The sequence below is a fragment of the Dasypus novemcinctus genome, chromosome 19 (genome assembly GCF_030445035.2).
Source record: "Dasypus novemcinctus isolate mDasNov1 chromosome 19, mDasNov1.1.hap2, whole genome shotgun sequence".
Taxonomy (NCBI): domain Eukaryota; kingdom Metazoa; phylum Chordata; class Mammalia; order Cingulata; family Dasypodidae; genus Dasypus; species Dasypus novemcinctus.
This window is the reverse complement of record NC_080691.1, coordinates 69,324,676-69,343,764: the sequence shown is the minus strand read 5'-3', so window position 1 is coordinate 69,343,764 and position 19,089 is coordinate 69,324,676. Positions and strand designations below refer to the sequence as shown.

The 19,089-nt window shown below is 36.3% G+C and overlaps 1 pseudogene; it reads left to right on the top strand.

The window, feature by feature from the left end:
* Positions 1–14,667, top strand: part of LOC139436957 (etoposide-induced protein 2.4 homolog) — a 48,868-nt pseudogene extending 34,201 nt beyond the window's left edge.
* The last annotated feature ends 4,422 nt before the right edge of the window (positions 14,668–19,089 follow it).

Sequence of the window (19,089 nt, the reverse complement as noted above, 5' to 3'; positions counted from 1 at the left end):
TTCCATTTAATAACAAAACACATTCTGCAAATTCCCTTGCCATTTTATAACAAGGATTGCCTTTTTTCCAGTTTCCAATAGTGTTATAATATTTTCATTCTACAGGCTAAACTGAATCACCTTTAAAGTATATATTTCTAGCAACAGTTTCTAAAAGGCAATCTAGGCTTTACTATTTTTTTAATCTATTCATTCATTAATTAATTTAATATATATTGAGTTTATACTGTGTGCATTACTGTGGAACTTGGTGTCTAGGTGAAGAAGAAAAACTGTTAAAATGTATATCATCCTACATTCACACATTTATGATCAACATAAAATTTTCATTTTCATAAATTACACAATCACTTATGCATTATCCAGAAAATGCATTAAAATATATGTATTTTATTTCCATGATAAGCTCAAAGTTTATCATTTTATAAATTCTACATGATATACCATGGTTATTAATTGACAAATTTACCAACGTGATGTTCCTTTGTTTTCAATCTTTTACTATTAAATTAATGACTATGATGATCCAAGTTATAAATTATCTCCATGGTTATTGGCCATTATACTTATGGCATAAATCCTTATATGTATATTTCCTAAGTGAAAGTTTTCATGTCATTTGGTAAGTAATTGATTCCAAAGTTTTCAAGTAAATTGCCCATGAAAAATACTGTTTCCCTGAATATTTACTAACACTGAACAACATCGAAATTGTTAATTTCAGGAAAATTGATGGATAGAATATAATTCATGGTTTACTTTGCAAATATGTGATTAATGATGAAGCTGTGCATCTTTTCTAATTGTTATAGATAATTTCATTTACTTTTGGAAATTAGCTTTTCTCTTTTAGAACTGTTAATGATTCTAATTCATATAAGGTTTTAATTCATATAAGCTTCTCATATATTTATATTAATCATTTCCAACCTACTGTGCTACAAATCAATTATTTTAGTCATACCTCCTCATTAGTGTTCTTCCTATAAATTTCATCATTTTACTATTTTTTAATTTTATATATTTCATTCTTTTTTATTTCAATTTTTAAATTTTTAAATTTTGCTTTTAATTTTTAAAACTATCATTATTATTTCACTTTCTTATTAATTGTATTTGATTATTTTGTTGGCTTCTTTGTTTTCTTCTTTATTTTCTTTTAAATGTTACATTAAAAAAATATGAGGTCCCCATATACTCCCCATCACACCCTCCCCACCCCTCCCACATCAAAACATCTTCCATCATTGCAGCACATCCACTGCACCTGGCAAATATATTCTGGAGCACCACTGCACTACATGGAGAGTGATCCACACTGTAGTCCACACTCTACCCCAGTCCACCCAGTGGGCCACGGCAGGACCTACAACATCTAGCATCCATTCCTGCAGCACCACTCAAGACAACCCCAAATCCTGAAAATGCCTCCACACTATATCTCTTCTTCCATTTCCCTAATATCAGCAGCCACCATGGCCACCCTCTCCACATCACTACTATAATTTCTTCCCTTACTAATCACAATAGTTCCCCAGCAGAACACCAGTAAATCCACTCTAATCCACACTCTCTTCCTCCATCCTGTGGACCCCAGGATGGTTATGTCCATTCCCCCTCTACATCAAGAGGGAACTTAGATTCCACATGGATGCTGGATGCAATTCTCCTACTTGCAGTTGTAGGCACTCTTGGCTCCCTGGTGTGGTGGTTGACCCTCTTCACCTCCCTGTTAGCTGGCCAGGGTAAGTCCAACAAACCAGAGGGTAGGAGCTGCAAGTCTGCATAGGCACAGGGCCTGGCCATCACATGGACAGTCCAGAGATTCAGATCTCCTGAGTATACACCAACCCAAATGCCAACCAAGGTCTGGTAAAAGTAACAGAAGAGGTATGTGTAGAAAGGTCATATCTGAGTCCAACTCCATCACACTCAGGAACACAAACTCCAAAGTAAGGCCAACTGACATGGCACTGAACTCCAGAGCCATCTGCCATGACTATAGAACCTGTGGGTCTTTGCAGTCCTCAGGAGAACCAGCACCTGGGTTTCCATGTACCTTGGCTATCTCTGGTACCCTGCTGAGGTGTGCATAAGCATTACCCCTCTAGTGACCTCCTGACTCTTTTTTGGAGACTTATAGCCATATAAACTCACTTGTCCTTTCCAATTCCCTCTTTTATCCAAAGCCAAAAGGCAGTTTTTTTTTAATTGATTTTGTAAAAATATTACATTAAAAAAATATGAGGTCCCATTCAACCCTACCACCCCCACCCCACCACTCCCCTCCCAGCAACCCTCCCTCCCATCATCATGACTCATCCATTGCACCTGGTAAGTACATCTCTGGGCATCTCTGCACCCCATGGTCAATGGTCTACATCATGGCCCATACTCTCCCACATTCCATCCAGTGGACCCTGGGAGGATTTACAATGTCCAGTGATTGCCCCTGAAGCACCATCCAGGGCAACTCTAAGTCCCAAAGGTGCCTCCACCTCTCATCTCTTCCTGCCATTCCCCATACCCATCAGCCACCGCATCCACTTTTCCCACTCCAATGCTACCTTTTCTCTGTGGACCTTGGATTGGTTGTGTTCATTGCACCTCTATGTCAAGAGGAGGCTCAGATTCAAAAGGCAGTTTTTAAACCTGATATTACATATAGGCTGAAATATTCTGCCAGTCTGGGTTGACCCCTTCATTCAAGGTCTTTTTCTAGTTACATCATCAACTGGTGCTCGGTAGGTGCCAGGGAGGCTCATCCTCAGGAGTCATGTCCCACTAGGCTCTACTATTAAGCACCCTAAAAATCTTCCAACCTCTACATATTATGCAGTTTCATAACCATATCCACATATTTAGCTAATTGTTAAAGGAGCACCACAGTTCCAACTACCAAAAATTTTCTTTGTTTTCCAGGACTGCTATATCACATACATTAGAATTTTTGGATTGCAAAACTGGGAGTTATTATCTTAGAATTTTGGAGATTAAATGTCCAAAATCAACACACTAGCAGGAACATGCTTTCTAGAGAATATAAAGTTAATTTGTTGGTAATATATACTACATGTCTCCTTCTGTCTCTGATTGTTGATTGGACCCAAATACCCTCAGTTGATAAAGACTACATTCATGATTGTTTAGGATTCTTGACTCAGTTCAGTGTCATTACCTTAACAACCTCTTCAAAGAGCCCATCTACACATAGACTTACATTCACCAGACCAAGTATTTGGTTTTACTCCATGACAGCAATTATTGCCTTGGGCATCATTGTTAAAAATATAGAATTTAGAGACATCAAAAGAAGCTGCACTCAACAATAGGATACAAATTCTTCATATGCACACAAGGAATGTTTTATTGGATAGACAATGATATGCCATAAAATGCATCTAAATAAATTTAAAGGGATATAAAAATAATATAAAGTATGTACTCTAAATATAATGGAATGAAACAAAAAATAGAAGAAAATTTTGAAAATAAAAAAATACATAGAAATTTTAAATGGGCCCATTAATTAATCAATTTATCAAAGAAAAAATAAAAAATAAAATAAGAAAATACATCAAGATTAATTAAAATTAAAGAACAAGAGAACAAAAGCATGGATGAGGATAAAGTAAAACCTTGATGGAAATTTATATATGTAACACTTATGTTAAAAATAAAGTTAACAAAAATATTAAGCTAATCCTCATTTTTAACATTGGAAAAGTAAGAGTAAACTTTTACTTTTAAAAGAGTAATTTTAAAATGAAGAGTGAGATAGAAATACTAAAAATTAGAGTGGAAAATAATGAAATAAAGAATAAAAACACAGTAAAAGTAAATCAATGAAACCAAATCAGATATTGTGAAAAGATCAAGATCATCAAAGTTGGCAAAACATTCCATAAAATAAGCAAAGGATAAAAAGAGACAGAGAAGAGAGACATTGCAAGAAAAAGGCAAAGCAAAGAAAACATAGTGACTGATTTTACAGAATTTTAAAAATATTATTATAAAGGAATATTATGTACAAGAAAATTGTAATAAATTTCACAACCTAGTGGAGTGGATAAATTCCTAGAAAGTTACTAATTACCAAAATTGACTCAGAGAGAAATTAAACAATCTGAACAGGCCTTTATCAATACAGTGATTGATCTTAGTAATAATAATACAAAGCATATCCATAGAAAACCAAGGCTGATATTTATAACTACACATGGTAAATATTTTTATAATTTCACCAATGCCACACAGTCCTAAATGTTGTACCCTGATACCTGGTCCAGAATGTGCCCCAGGTTTTTTGGTGGCTGTTATTTTTCAGTTTACCTTAGTCATAAGCTATTTCTGATATGTGAATTTCCAAAGATATTGTAAAATAAATTTGATAACATCCAAACTATATGTTCAGGGATTTATGGCTATTACTTTGAGTTTCTGAACTAAGTAAAGAAGGAGAAACATTTGAAATATTTTTTCAATATAAAAATAAGTTATGTCCATCAATTTAATTTTTCCTCTTTGATTCCTTTTAATAATATTCAGCAGTTTTAAGAGGAAATATATAGCCATATATTTGGCCTTGATACCTAGGTCATTTTTTATGCTTGAAACTTTTGCAAGTCATGATATTTCCCCCTTATTATCTATTTCATTCCTAACAGAAAAGAAGTATGAGTAAATTTTTTGTTTCCTTATAAATATTTTATTCAGGGACCTTAGTTAAATATTTTACTAATTCTTATAGCTTGTCAATGCTTTTTAATTTGTTTCTATGAAAGCAACCATATCACTTATGAATAATGAAGGGTTTGTTTTCCTCATACCATTCAAGTACTTATTTCCCTTCACCATATGGAAAATATCAAACAGAATTCTTGGCTGCAGGGACATTGGCTCATTTGTGATCTCCAGGAGAGAATTTCATGGTGAACTGTTCAATGTGTAATTCATTGATGGTAGGTATATTTTATTAGATTAGTTATATCTTTTTAAGTGAACATTAAAAGAATAGTGAAGCAGCTGTGGCTCAACCAGTTGAGTCCCCATCTTTATCATATGGGAGGCCCTGGGGCCCTGGTTTCACATCCTGAGGCCTCCTTGTGAAGATATGCTTACCCACACATTGCAGAGAGCTGCCAGCCCCCATGCTGCAGAGTTCTACCTGGCCTGAAGTGCTGCAGAAAGCTGATTCAGCAAGGTGATGCAACAGAAAGAGAGCCAAGCAAAAAAAACCAAAACAAAACAGAAGAGCATGCAGCTAATGGACACAGAGCAGACAGCAAAAAAGCTGCAAGAGGGGGGAGTAAATAAAAATAAACACAGACACAGAGGAACACACAAGGAATGGACAGAGAGAGCAGACAGCACACAAAAAGCTGCAATGGGGGGAGGAAAAAAAAGAATAATTACTTGAAAATTACATGAAGAAAAAATTGGTTGTAATATATCATATTTCTAATGGAGAAATTTATTTGGTTTAACTAATATCTTTATTATTTATGTATTTAATTCCAAGAGACACATAGGTGTTCAATTTCTTACTCTTGGGACAAATTTGCCAGGTTTTTAAAATCAAATTATTATTTGGAATGACTTTTCCCTTCATTATGTCTCCAACAGTGGGCTCAGCTAAAATTCTACCAACTGCAGTCATCAGTCCATGTGACTTGTTCCAATAATGTCAGGGGACTTTTTGATCTTTGACACAAATGGTCCATAAAGTAAGGGAGAACAGTATAAAGGACATGTCACAATTTTGATACCAGAACATTTTCTAAGACATAGAGAACATTCTTTTCCCACTTCCCACAAGGCACAGGGACCAGGGCAGAGAGGCACATTGGGATGCCTTGACCTGGTTGGTGTCAGGACTTTGGAAAACATTTTCTGTCATCCTGACAATATACAAGACTGCATTTCCTTTCGTTCTTATAAAACACTTTGTGTATGTGTGGATAACAGTGATTTATAGCTCTATCAAATCCTTAGACTAGAATAAAATTTATGTGCCCTCTGAGCTGGTTTCTTTTTCAAGTCCTTAGTAGATTAAAATGTTCTTTGTGATCTATTAACTTTAATTTAAAAAGTGTAAAAAAATTAAAAAATAAATTCCCTTTATAGAAACCAACCCATAAAAATTAATTAATAATAAATAAGTAAGAAATAAATAAATGGTGATGAGTCCATAAAAGTATCCAGAGAATGTTCACTTTTGAGAAAAGGAAGGGGTGACAGACTGGGTAGTTCTGTGCATCAGACCCCAGGAATCCTTTTCTACCTGCCTTTCCTGGGATCAAGAGGCAGGGGAGGGAGGAGCCCTGATGGGCATCTCATTTGTCCAAAGAGAGAAAGACATGTAAATAAGGTCCTTCCCCAGCTCATGAAAATCAGCTCATCTCCTTTTCCTGCAGCTGCTGAAGAAGAACCCACCTGTGCCTCTGTCCTTCCTAAGGGTCCACCACCATGGGGACTGTGCTGATCTGAGCTGCCCTCCTCATCACTGTCAAAGGTATCCTCCCTCCTCTATAAAGTTCAGCTGTAACTACTCTATTTGGAACTGTTCTCACTCTGTTTTCTCTGTTTGCAGGTTCTCTGTGTGAAGTTTAGCTGGGGAGACATGAGAAAGCCTAGGGGTTTTCTGAGTCTCTCATTCAAAGCCTCTGAATTTGCCTTCTCTGATTACTTAATATATGGAGTTCACCAGGCTCCAGGACAGGGGCTGGAATGGGTGGCAGAAGTGAGTCAAACAACAGGACAATATCAGTGGTACTCTCCATTAGTTCAAGGGAGATTCACAATCTCCAGGGACAACCCAACAAGGACAGTCTTTCTTAAAATGACCAACCTAAAAGAAGACACAGTTAAGTATTACTGTGTGAGAAACACAGTGAGTGGAAGTCAGTGTGAGCTCAGACACAAAACTCTCCTGCAGGGCACATGAAGCTGCTGGGCTGCATTTTTGACTGAGAGTGTGTACAATGCCCTTCTCAAGGGGAGGTGCAGAGGGGACTGAGTTGCCTCTTAGACCCTGGAGTTTCCTGCTCCTTTTCAGCTAAGTCACCACAGGATGCCTTGTGGGTTTTCCTATTTAAATCCTTCATCTCCCTCATCTTACAATGGTCAATGTCAAACGGGACTTCAATTCAATTTTCAACCCTTCATTTTTTTAGATTGGTACCATCAATATCTTTCAGTAGGTTGTTGCTGATTACAGAGTCAAGTAATTTCATTCCAAACTCCAGTAATGTGTAAAAATTTTTATTTTTCTCCACTCTCTCTAGTCATGCCTAGTGAAGTGATTCTCTCAAAAGACTAGTGTACTTTAGGAGGGTGTTTTTTCTTCTTCTCTCTTTTATCTCCTTTTTGGCTCTAAAATATGATTTTAATGGCATGTATCCTCCTCTTATCTTTGTCTCCATGTGTTCTGGTTCTAAGACAGTTTCTCCACCATCCATTTTTTGTGGTAGGCAGGACAGATTGTATCATCCATGAAACTTTAAATGTCCCCATTCTCCATTCAATGAAATGTGTACCTTTACTTTATCTCCTCTGTGTTTCATGCATCAGTTTCTTCTCTACATTCTCATTCCTCATCCCAGTTTGGGTGGTTAATTCCACTCCATAGAATACATTCATCCACCTGCAAACAACCTGCCCTCTGCACCTGATTAGAGTCCTTCAGAAATGACTCCCCCACCCCATTCACCTCTTCTGGGCCCAAGCAGAAATCCTCCTGTTATCCTGCTGCTGCGTACAAACTAAAGAGATCCCTCGTGCTCAGAAAATAGAGACAAAGCTCCAATGTTGTTGCCAACTCTTAGAATGCCACCTTGCACACTACCATCCTGGGGTTGTAGACTAATTCTAGGTCAACATTTTTGAAATTTTACACAAAATTCTGTGAATTGGATGAGGAATTTCTACACAGTGTATTTTTAAAAGCATGCAACATAATTCTAAAGAGAAAATAAATGTAAATAATTGCTCTTATCATTCCTATGAAGACTCAATATGTTAAATCAACCAATATAGTAATGAAAATTATAATATTGAAGATCTGTCCCAGTAGTTATTATATTTATTTTTTTTTTATTTTTTATTTTTTTACCATGAATGAAAAGATCTTTTTATTCACATTCCAAGGACAAAATACAAACCACCAACAATAAAAAACAACAGAAAAGTATAATAAATCTCAAAACAAAAGATGCCATATTTAAATATCAGGTGCATGATTTTTTCCAGACATGTCCATTCTCAGCCTCATATTAGGTATCTCAAAGTATCTGTCATGCTGTCTAAAGGAAAATGTTTATGTCCAAACTCTTGAATAAGACAAGTTTACTTGGAAACTGTTTTTGTCTTATGGACATCTTATCTTATAGTTAATATATCATAAGATAAAATGAGTACCATTAGCATAATTTAGAAAATAAAATAATATAAAAATGTAAAACTTACAAAGAAATAACATTTCACATTAATTATTATATTTATTAATGTACCTGTAAAGTAAAATGAGTGCTGTTAGCTTAAATGGGACAATAAAGCAATTTAAAAGTTACTAAGAAATAGTGTACTACATGTTACATCTTCTGAAACAGATATAAGTAGGCAGTAGAACATCTCACTCTGCAATTTACAGAATATCAATAAAATTTCCTAAATGCACGATCTCATGCTCATTGTTTTGTTTTGTTTTTTTACTAAAATAATTATGTTCATTTTATTATATGTATATGTGTTTATGGGTAAGGATTATTTATATTTGTAACATAATATGGTAAGAATTTTAAATAGAGAAAAAACCGCATTGATGGAAGGCAGGATGGATAGATGAACAATAAATGATAGAACATTTGGAGTAAAGTGGACATGAAGGTCTTTCACAGAACAATTCTTTCATCTTCACTATATCTAAACTTTTTAATGAAAGGAAATTTACAACTCATAAAAATTAATTTTAAAATACTGTATTAAAGTATAAAAAGAGAAGAATTCTGTGTAACAAAGCATGTAGTATAAAGCCAAATTTCATGTCAGACAAATGTAATATTTGAGAATATTTTTACTATTGTCATCTTAAATAAAGGGAATAATAAATAAAGCTTTGGAAGTAAAATGTATTTGTCAGTGTGTGTGAATTTTTTTGTGGCTCCTGTCAGGGTTTCTACCTTTTGCAGCTCTAAGGATAGTAATACTTTTCATCCACTGTACAAGAACAAATAAATTGTTAATAACATCAGCGTTTGTGGAGTTCAGAATTATGTATTTTGCATTTATAGCTAATGAAAAAATATTTTTGTCATATAAAACAATTTGACATAATCTTAAAATATAAATTCATAACTTTGGGTAGAGTAATGTAATTCCTAGAAAACTATTGCATAAGTTAATTTTTCTTTTATTTTTGGTGATAGTGTTTTCCTTTTTACAACTTTTATTTCCTGACTAATTTTAGATTTACAGGAAAATTTCAAAGAAAATACAGATGCACTGCCCCAGCTTCCCTAATATGTACTTATTATATAAGCATGACATTTTTGACCAAATTAAAAAATATTGATACATTTGTATTTACTCAACTGTCGACATTATTATAATTGAATCATTTTCACTACTATTCTTTTTTAAAATTTTTACTAAAGTATTTATATGTCCACAGGAAAAATACTTGCAAGTAGTATGTGTTTCTCATGTATCCCCACACACATGCTTTTCCCCCATAATTAAAAATTTGCATTAATGTGATGAATTTCTTACAATTGGTGAAAATATTATTATAATTTTCCTATTAATTATAGTCCATATTTTACTTTACACCTCCCTCTTTGTGTTATAAATTATATATATATATTGTTTTTTATCCTGATGATATATATATACACAAACTGAACATTCCATTTTTCAGTTTTCAGTTATTCAATTCAGTGGTGCTAATTACATTCACAATTTTGCCACCATCATTACCAAAACTTTTCTATCACTACAAACAGAAACTTAACTACAATTAAGCATTAGCTCCCCATTTTCCAATCCCACCCACCCCTGGTACCCTGTTTTCTAGTTCTGACATATAAAATATTCTAATTATTCTATATAAGTGAGATGATACAATATTTAGTATTTTGTGTTTGGCTTATTTCTAGTTATGACCTCTTGACGTTTCATCACATTGTAGCATGAGTCAAAACTTCATTGCTTTTAAAAACCTAATATTCTACTATATGTGTATGTCATATTGTGATTGTACATTCATCTATTTATGGACAAAGGGTTTATTTCCACCTTTTGGTAATGTCAATAACCCCACTATGAATATTTGTGTGCAAACACTGTTTGAGTCACTATTTTCAATTCTAGCATGTATATACCTAGAAGTGGGTTTGCCAGGTCATATCAGCAATATGTTCTTTTTGTTGTACAAAGATTCAGTCAAGCATACCTCATTGCATTTAGCTATTATATCTCCTAATCAGCTCTGGCCAGGATAGGTCATATATTATGTGGATTTTCAGTGGACTATTCTATAAGTGGAAATTGGATTAAGGAGGCTGAAAATTTTATTCTTATTATCCATGTCTGCCCTTATTAACTTCCAAGTTATTGAACAATTATAGAGGGTAGAGTGTCAAAGTCTCAAACTATAATGTGGATTTGTCTGTTTCAATTATCAGTTACATCAAATGGGATTTGGAGAATCAGTCCCCTTTTCACTATAGAATTTCTGTCTCTATTACTATAATCTTAATTTTGGGAAATCTATTTTGTCCAAAATTAATATTGAGACATAAACTTTTTGTCCATGTTTTTTATATCTATATATAACTAAATTTACTTTTTACCCTTTTATGCATTTAAAGTTAAAGTGGCTTTCTTGCAAGCAGCAGTTAGAATAATCATCTAATTCACTAAATCAAATACTGGTTTTCAGTTTGCCTAGCTTTCTTGTTCTCATAAGAGCAAACTTTTCTCAGATTTTTATATTATTAAGCTAAAGAGTAGTTTTCTCTGTAAAAACTGAAAACTGGAAACTTTCTGAGTACTCATGCACAGGTGGGTAAACCCCATTTTAATAAACAAACTTTGGAAAACCACTCAGAGTAAAAAACAATGCATGCCTGACATCCACAAAAAAGGGTGAAATCTCAAATATTTAATTTTGAGAGATTGAAACTTAAAAGAATATATTGTACAATTCAATTTATATAGATTCTGGAAGATTCAGACTAAATAATAACAAACCAAAAATAATATCAGTAGATATCTCAGGGCAGAGTAGGAGGAGGGAATAATTTGGAGGAAGGAATTAAATATGTCTGTTTAATGGGTATGCACATATTCTATTACTTGCCAAACTGGAAATAATAAATAAATGCAATTTATTGCATGTAATTTATATCTGAATAAGGCTGTTGCAAATAAAAAAATAAATGCATCTGTACAGAAGTAACAATGAAAAGACAATGACATGAAATATCAGAAATATCAGAGACTCCTACAAATTAATACACATTAAGCTTGTGTTTGCAGGAGTTTATTTGGTGGAGTCTAGGTGAGAATTCATACAGTACAGGGTGTCTCTGACAGTTTCCTTGGAAGGTTCTGGATACATCTCCGATAGATAAAACATGAACTGGGTACTGCAGGCTCCAGGAATGGGCTAGAGTGTGTCTTAGGCATTAGCAATGCTCCCATTGCCATACACAGTACAGAACTCTGAAGGGCCAATTCACCATCCCTAGATGGTTTGCCGCTGACACTCTTCATCTGCAGATGGACAGTCAGAGCTGAGGAAATGGCTGTGTATTACTGAGACAGACACCGGGAGGGGAGGCAGGGAGAGGCCAGACTCAATATTACCCTGCATGTGTCTGGAAGTGGTCAGAATTCAGGGTAATCAGCACACACTGAGCACAGTTCCCACTCCCAGGAACAGGGAAGAGGGTCATTAAGTTCTGGCTTCCTCTTAGGTCTGGCTCTTCCACTAAATCTATTTTTTCCTCCTGGTAACCTCTCTAGATTTAAGACTGTGTGCTTTCCACTTTCCAATGAAGTATCTGAAGAAGGAACATTTCACTGTATTCATAGGAAACACTCTCACAAACAGAGACTCTCCAGGAAGCCAAAGTGGTCTCCAGGATCAGATACCTGAGGCAGCTAAGAGCAGTCTGATTTTCCAATCAAACTCAGGGATTCTTCAAGCAGCACAATCTTTGTAATTCGGGTTGGAACCAAGAGGATGTCTATGCCAGGGTCACTATCCTATAAACCATAATGGATTTCACATGTAATCTTCCTCCTCACACAAAAGAATATATGCCAGACTCAGCACTGATTTGATTGTCTCTTTTTCCCCCATAATGCATTTTATTTTTCCCTGTTTGAGCAAGGCCACTGAGGTTTATTCAGTACAAAATTGCACATGAATCCTTTTGCCTCCCAGGACCTGATCTGCTTTAGTATTGCTCCCAAGTTTAGTCCTTGCTCAGAGTAGACCACAGGTTTCCTGACTTTCACACAAACATGGGGATGATCTCAGAGAACATTGGCTGGGCCCTCGGTGCTTTAGTCCTTGCAGGGAAAGGATGGAAGGTACATTCTCAGGGCCAGCATAATATGTACTGCCTTTCATACAAGTAAACCTCATTTAATTTTATTCTTTTTGACATAAAATCAAACATGTGGCTGGACACAATTTTAACAGATCACATTCTACCCAGTTTCATTATTATTTGATGCTGTGCTATATGCTGCTTACAAATATATTTTTTTCCTAAGAAATTATTAAATGTAAAGTACTGATAGGTGTTCCAAATTTCATTGTTTTCACTTCCTGCACAGTGTTCTTGGGATAAAGTAGAGTAACAGAGTAAGATACTTCTTTTCCTCCCCTGCTTTCCTATCATAATAGTAGGGATTTACCTAAGTGTTACAGCATGTGGGAGACATGGTTCCTGCAAACCTTGTATTCTGCAGAGAGTTCCAGCTTTTTTTTCTTTTTCTTTTATTCATTTTTAAAAACATATTTAGATTACACAAATGTCAGATAAAAAACGTAGGGAATTCCCATGTGCCCTGCACGCACATCCCCCACATTTTCTCACATTAACAACATCCTTCATTAGTGAGCTAATGCAATTGATGAATACATTTGGAGCACTAAGCATGGATTACAGTTTACATTGAAGTTTACACTCTCTCCCACATAATTCTGTAGGTTATGGCAAGATATATAATGGCCTGCACCTGTAATTGTGATGTCATTCAGGACAATTCCCAAGCCCCAAAATGCCCCCATATTACATCTACTTTTCCCCCACCCTGCCCTCAGAAACTGCAGTGGTCATTGCTTTAACATAGATAATATCACCAAGATAGACTAGAACTGCACGCAAGAAAGTCCCATCCATTGGCCCCATGAGATCACAGCCCCTTCTCAATTAGAAGTGGAATGGACATTACCATCCCATAATCCTCAGGACTGGGGAATGAACTATGGACAAAAGTAGACTTATTGGTACTCTACTATAAACTTACTGTGAGTCTAGCAATGGAAGAAATTATATCATTGATGTGGAAGCAGTGATTCTAGGCATTCTTCATGTTGGGAGACATCAAGTTGCCCCTGCCACTGAGTGCTGCTTATGTTTGTGTAATGAAGGCTTCAGAATTAAGAAACTCTTATGGCTGTTACACCTTAGCTCTTTCTGCAAATTGCAATCTAGGAAAGAGATTTAATATTTTAACCCTCATCCTCCTCACACTTGTTTCTCTTTCTTGTTGCATGTTTGTTTAGAGATAAGTGCTGAGATTTATTTAAGGGAGTAGATTTATCCTCAGAATCTGCTGAATTGATATAGTAAAGTCAACAAAACAGTGATTCTTCAATATTCTGTAATGTGGCAGTGGCTCTGGCCCTAGGAAAGCCCAGGCAGGAGGAGGCAGCCAGGTGCCTAGCAGCCAAGCAGGCCTGCTTCAGGAAAGGGACCAGACTGGGGGCCAGAGCTTCAGTGGTAGAGCTACTGGATCATTCAGGGTGAGAGATTTTGGGGTGCTTCACTGTCCTCTGTATAGTTAGTGCTTCAGTGAGTAACAGCACAAATTATTGGTGATCCATCACTACATGGACCTCTTTGGTTGTGGCTGGAATTCTTCCTTATATCAATTTTCAGTGCTCTTTGGGTGCTCCCCCTGTTTGTGCTTAGCAAAGTTCTCAATGCCACTTGGTTTCAAGATATAGAATTTGAAGTATATGAGAGGAAGCCTCATCCTTTCTTTAGTGTCAGCAAAATAATTGCTGACATGCTATTCAATCTTTTTCTGCAGGCTCTTTGCCTTACCCAGGGGATGTTTGTGAGTCTCTTTCCCATCCATCTCATTGGTCCACTGGTTATGTCCCTTCTCTACTTACTTCACTGCTTTGAATATTGCTGGTTCAATAAAGGAATTGAAATGTATCAGCAGCTGTCAAAAATAGAAAGGAACTGGCCTTACTACTTTGGATTTTGTTTCCCTTGGCTTTTCTCACAGCAATGCAGTCATCATACATTATCAGTGGCTGCCTCTTCACCATCTTCTTTCCTTTATTCATTATCAGCACCAATGAAGCTTAGACCCCTGGCAAAGCATACCTTTTCCATTTGCATCTCTTCTCCTTGACAGTCTTCTTTTTTTTTTCCAAATTCTACTCAATTTAATTAATTTTTAAAAAGATATTACATTCAAAAAATATGAGGTCCCCATTCATCCCCACTGCCCCCACCCCACCACTCCCCCCACAGTAACACTCTCCGCCATCATCATGACACATCCATTGCATCTGGTGAGTACATCTCCAGGCATCACTGCACCCCATGTCCTGTGTTCCACACCATAGCCCACACTCTCCCACGTTCCATCCAGTGGGCCATGGGAGGACATACAACATCCGGCAATTGTCCCTGGAGCACCACCCAGGACAACTCCAAGTCCTGAGAAGGCCTCCACATCTCATCTCTTCCTCCCATTCCCCGCACCCAGCAGCCACCATGGCCACTTTTTCCACACCAATGCCACATTTTCTCGATTATTAACCACAATAGTTCATGAATAGGATATCATTAAGTCCATTCTGATCCTTACTGTATTCCTCCTTCCTGTGGACCTTGGCTTGGTTGTGTCCATTCCATATCTATGTCAAGAGGGGGTTTAGATTCCACATGAATACTTTTGCCCTCACATTTACTTTGGTTCCATCTATTCAATATCTATTTCCCCCTCTCCTTGGGGCCCACAGTGACAGTCAATCTTCATTTCTTGAGGAGCCATGTTCAGAGATACTTGCAACAGTGTTGAGGGCTTGACTTGCTCAACTGCCCTAATGCCCTGGGAGCCACCCTTTCTCTTGAGAGATACAGTTCCCTCTATTTGATGGCATTAGTCCTCCCCAGGATGTGGGTCTACCTTCACTCTCATTATATGGGTCTCTACCCAATAGTATAACCCACTCTGGCAAAATGAGCATTCAGATATTCCCTAGGAGTTCGTCCTGCATCAGATTATCCCCTTTGAGTATCATTAACAGGTAACTTTTCTAATTATATTTTGAAAAGGTTTTCTCAGCATTTTACTTTCAACCAACACCTGAGAATCTTCTAAGTTCATATGTTGCCCCTCCCTCCCCCCAATTTCTTGGGCAATATTACCCATCTGCCCATCCGTAGCCTCCCTCAAACCTACAAAGCCCCACCCAAAGGTAACCCTATGTCCCCATTTTATCTCTTCCTTGTGCACATACTTACCGCCAGCTTATCATAGATTTCACCCATGTAGAAGTCAGCTTACATCCTTCCTCTACTCCACGATTTCCTGTAAGCCTATCTTCCAGTCTCTAGCTCTCGGGGCAGCTTGCTTATTTCATATCATTGAGGTCATGTAGTATTTGTCCTTCAATGCCTGGGTTGCTTCACTAAACATAAGGTTCTCAAGATTCATCCATGTTATCACGTGTCTTTGTAGTTTATTTGTTCTTAAAGCCGAGTAGTATTCCATTGTATGTATATACCACATTTGATTGATTCACTCATCTGTTGATAGGCATTTGGGTTGATTCCAACTTTTGGCGATAGTGAACAATGCTGCTATGAACATTGGTGTACATATATCGGTTTGTGTCCTTGTTTTCAGTTCTGATGGGTATATACCCAGCAGTGGTATTGCTGGGTCATATGGCAAATCTATGGTTAGTTTTTTGAGAAACTGCCAAACTGACCTTCTTCTGTTTTTTTCATAGCTGCCAATCTTATGTGAGTAAGATGATATCTCATTGTAGTTTTGATTTGCATTTCACTGATAGCTAAAGATTTGGAGCATTTTTTCATGTGCTTTTTAGACATTTGTATTTCTTCTTTGGAGAAGTGTCTGTTTAAATCTTTTCCATTTTTTAAATGGGTTGTTTATCTTTTTATTTTCAAGATATAGGAGTTCTTTATATATGCAAGTTATAAGTCTCTTATCAGATATATGGTTGCCAAATATTTTCTCCCATTGTGTAGGTTCCCTTTTTACTTTCTTGAGAAACTCCTTTGAGGTGCAGAAGGCTTTAATTTTGAGGTAGTCCCATTTATCTATTTGTTCTTTTGCTGCTTGTGCTTTTGTTGTGATGTTCATGAAGCCATTTCCTATTACAAGGTCTTGTTGATGTTTCCCTACATCGCTTTCCAAGGTCTTTATGGTGTTGGCTCTTATATTTAGATCTCTGATCCATCTTGAGTTGATCTTTGTATAAGGTGTGAGATGGTAATCCTCTTTCATTCTTCTACACATGGATATCCAGTTCTCCAGGCACCATTTGTTGAATAGGCCATTCTCTCCCAGTTGAGAGGGTTTGGTGGCTTTATCAAATATTATATGGCTATATATATGAGGTTCTATATCAGAACTTTCCATTTGATTCCATTGGTCTGTGTGTCTCTCCTTATGCCAATACCATGCTGTTTTCACTACTGTAGCTTTGTAGTATGTTTTGAAGTCAGGTAGTGTGATTCCTCCAATTTTGTTTTTCTTTTTCAATATGTCTTTGGCTATTCAGGGCCTCTTTCCTGTCCAAATAAATTTCATAGTTAGTGTTTCTAGTTCCTTAAAAAAGGCTGTGTTGATTTTTATTGGGATTGTATTGAATGTGTAGATTAGTTTTGGAAGGATATTTAGTCTTCCTATCCATGAACAGGGAATATTCTTCCATTTATTTAGGTCTTCCTTGATTTCCTTGAACAGTCTTGTATAGTTCTTGGTGTATAAGTTTTTTACATCTTTAGTTAAATTTATTCCTAAATACTTGATTTTTTAATTTACTACTGAGAATGGTATCTATTTCTTGATTTCCTCCTGATATTGCTCATTATTGGTGTACAGAAATGCTACTGAATTTTGCGCATTGACCTTATAACCTGCGACTTTACTAAACTCATATGAGTTCTAGAAGGTTTGTTGTAGACCTTTCAGGGTTTTCTATGTATAGGATCATGTCATCTGCAAATAATGAAATTTTGACTTCTTCCTTTCCAATCTGAATGCCTTTTATATCTGGTTCTTGCCTCAGTGCTCGAGCAAGTACTTCTAAGACAATGTTAAATAGAAGGGGAGACAGTGGGCATCCTTGTCTTGTTCCTGACTTTAGAGGGAAGGATTTTAGGATTTCTCCATTGTAAATGATGTTGGAGGTAGGTTTTTCATATATACTCTTTATCATGTTCAAAAAATTTCCTTGTATTCTGATCTATTGAAGTGTTTTTATCAAGAAAGGGTACTGTATTTTGTCAAATGCTTTTTCTGCATCTAGAGATATAATGATTTGATTTTTTCCTTCAATCTGTTTATATAGTGTATTACATTGATTGATTTTCTTATGTTGAAACATCCTTGCATACCTGGAATGAATCCCAATTGGTCGTGGTGTATAATTCATTTAATGTGTTGTTGGATACAATTAGCAAGTTTTTGTTAAGTATTTTTGTGTCTACGTTCATTAGAGAAATTGGTCTGTAATTTTCCTTTCTTGTGGTGTCTTTGTTTGGCTTTGGTACTAGGGTAATGTTGGCATCATAGAAGGAATTAGGTAATGTTCCTTCTGTTTCAATTTTTTGGTAGATTTCAGCAGGATTGGTGTTAGTTCTTTCTGGAATGCTTTGTAGAATTCACCTGTGAAGCTGTCTGTTCCTGGACTCTTCTTAGTTGGGAGGTTTTTAATGACTGATTCTATCTCTTTACTTGTGATTGGTTTGTTGAGATCATCAATGTCTTCTTTCGGCAATATAGGCTGCTTATGTGTTTCTAGGAATTTGTCCATTTCCTTTGAATTGTCATTTTTGTTGGAATATAGTTTTTCAGAGTATCCCCTTATGATAGTCTTTATTTCTGTGGGGTCAGTGGTGCTATCTCCTTTCTCATTTCTTATTTTGTGTATTTGCATCTTCTCTCTTTTTTTCTTTGTTAGTCTCACTAAAGGTTTGTCAATTTTATTGATCTTCTCAAAAAAAAAACAGCTCTTGGTCTAGTTTATCTTTTCAAGTGCTTTCTTATTTTCTATTTCATTTAATTCTGCTCTTATCTTTGTTATTTTCTTCCTTCTTCTTCCTGTGGGATTACTTTGTTGTTTTTTCCTAATTCCTCCAAATGTGCAGTTAGTTCTTCAATTTTTGCACTTTCTTCCTTTTTTTTATTTTTTATTTTATTTTTTTAATATTTATTTATTATTATTTTAATTACATTAAAAAAAATATATGAGGTCCCATTCAACCCCACCGCCCCCACCCCCCACTCCCCCCACAGCAACACTCTCTCCCATCATCGTGATACATCCATTGCACCTGGTAAGTTCATCTCTGAGCATCACTGCACCCCATAGTCAATGGTCCACATCATAGCCCAGATTCTCTCACGTTCCATCCAGTGGGCCCTGGGGGGATCTACAGTGTCCCGTAATTGTCCGTGAAGCACTATCCAGGACAACTCCACGTCCCGAAAATGCCTCCACATCTCATCTCTTCCTCCCGTTCCCCACACCCAGCAGCCCCCATGGCTACCGTTCCCACACCCATTCCA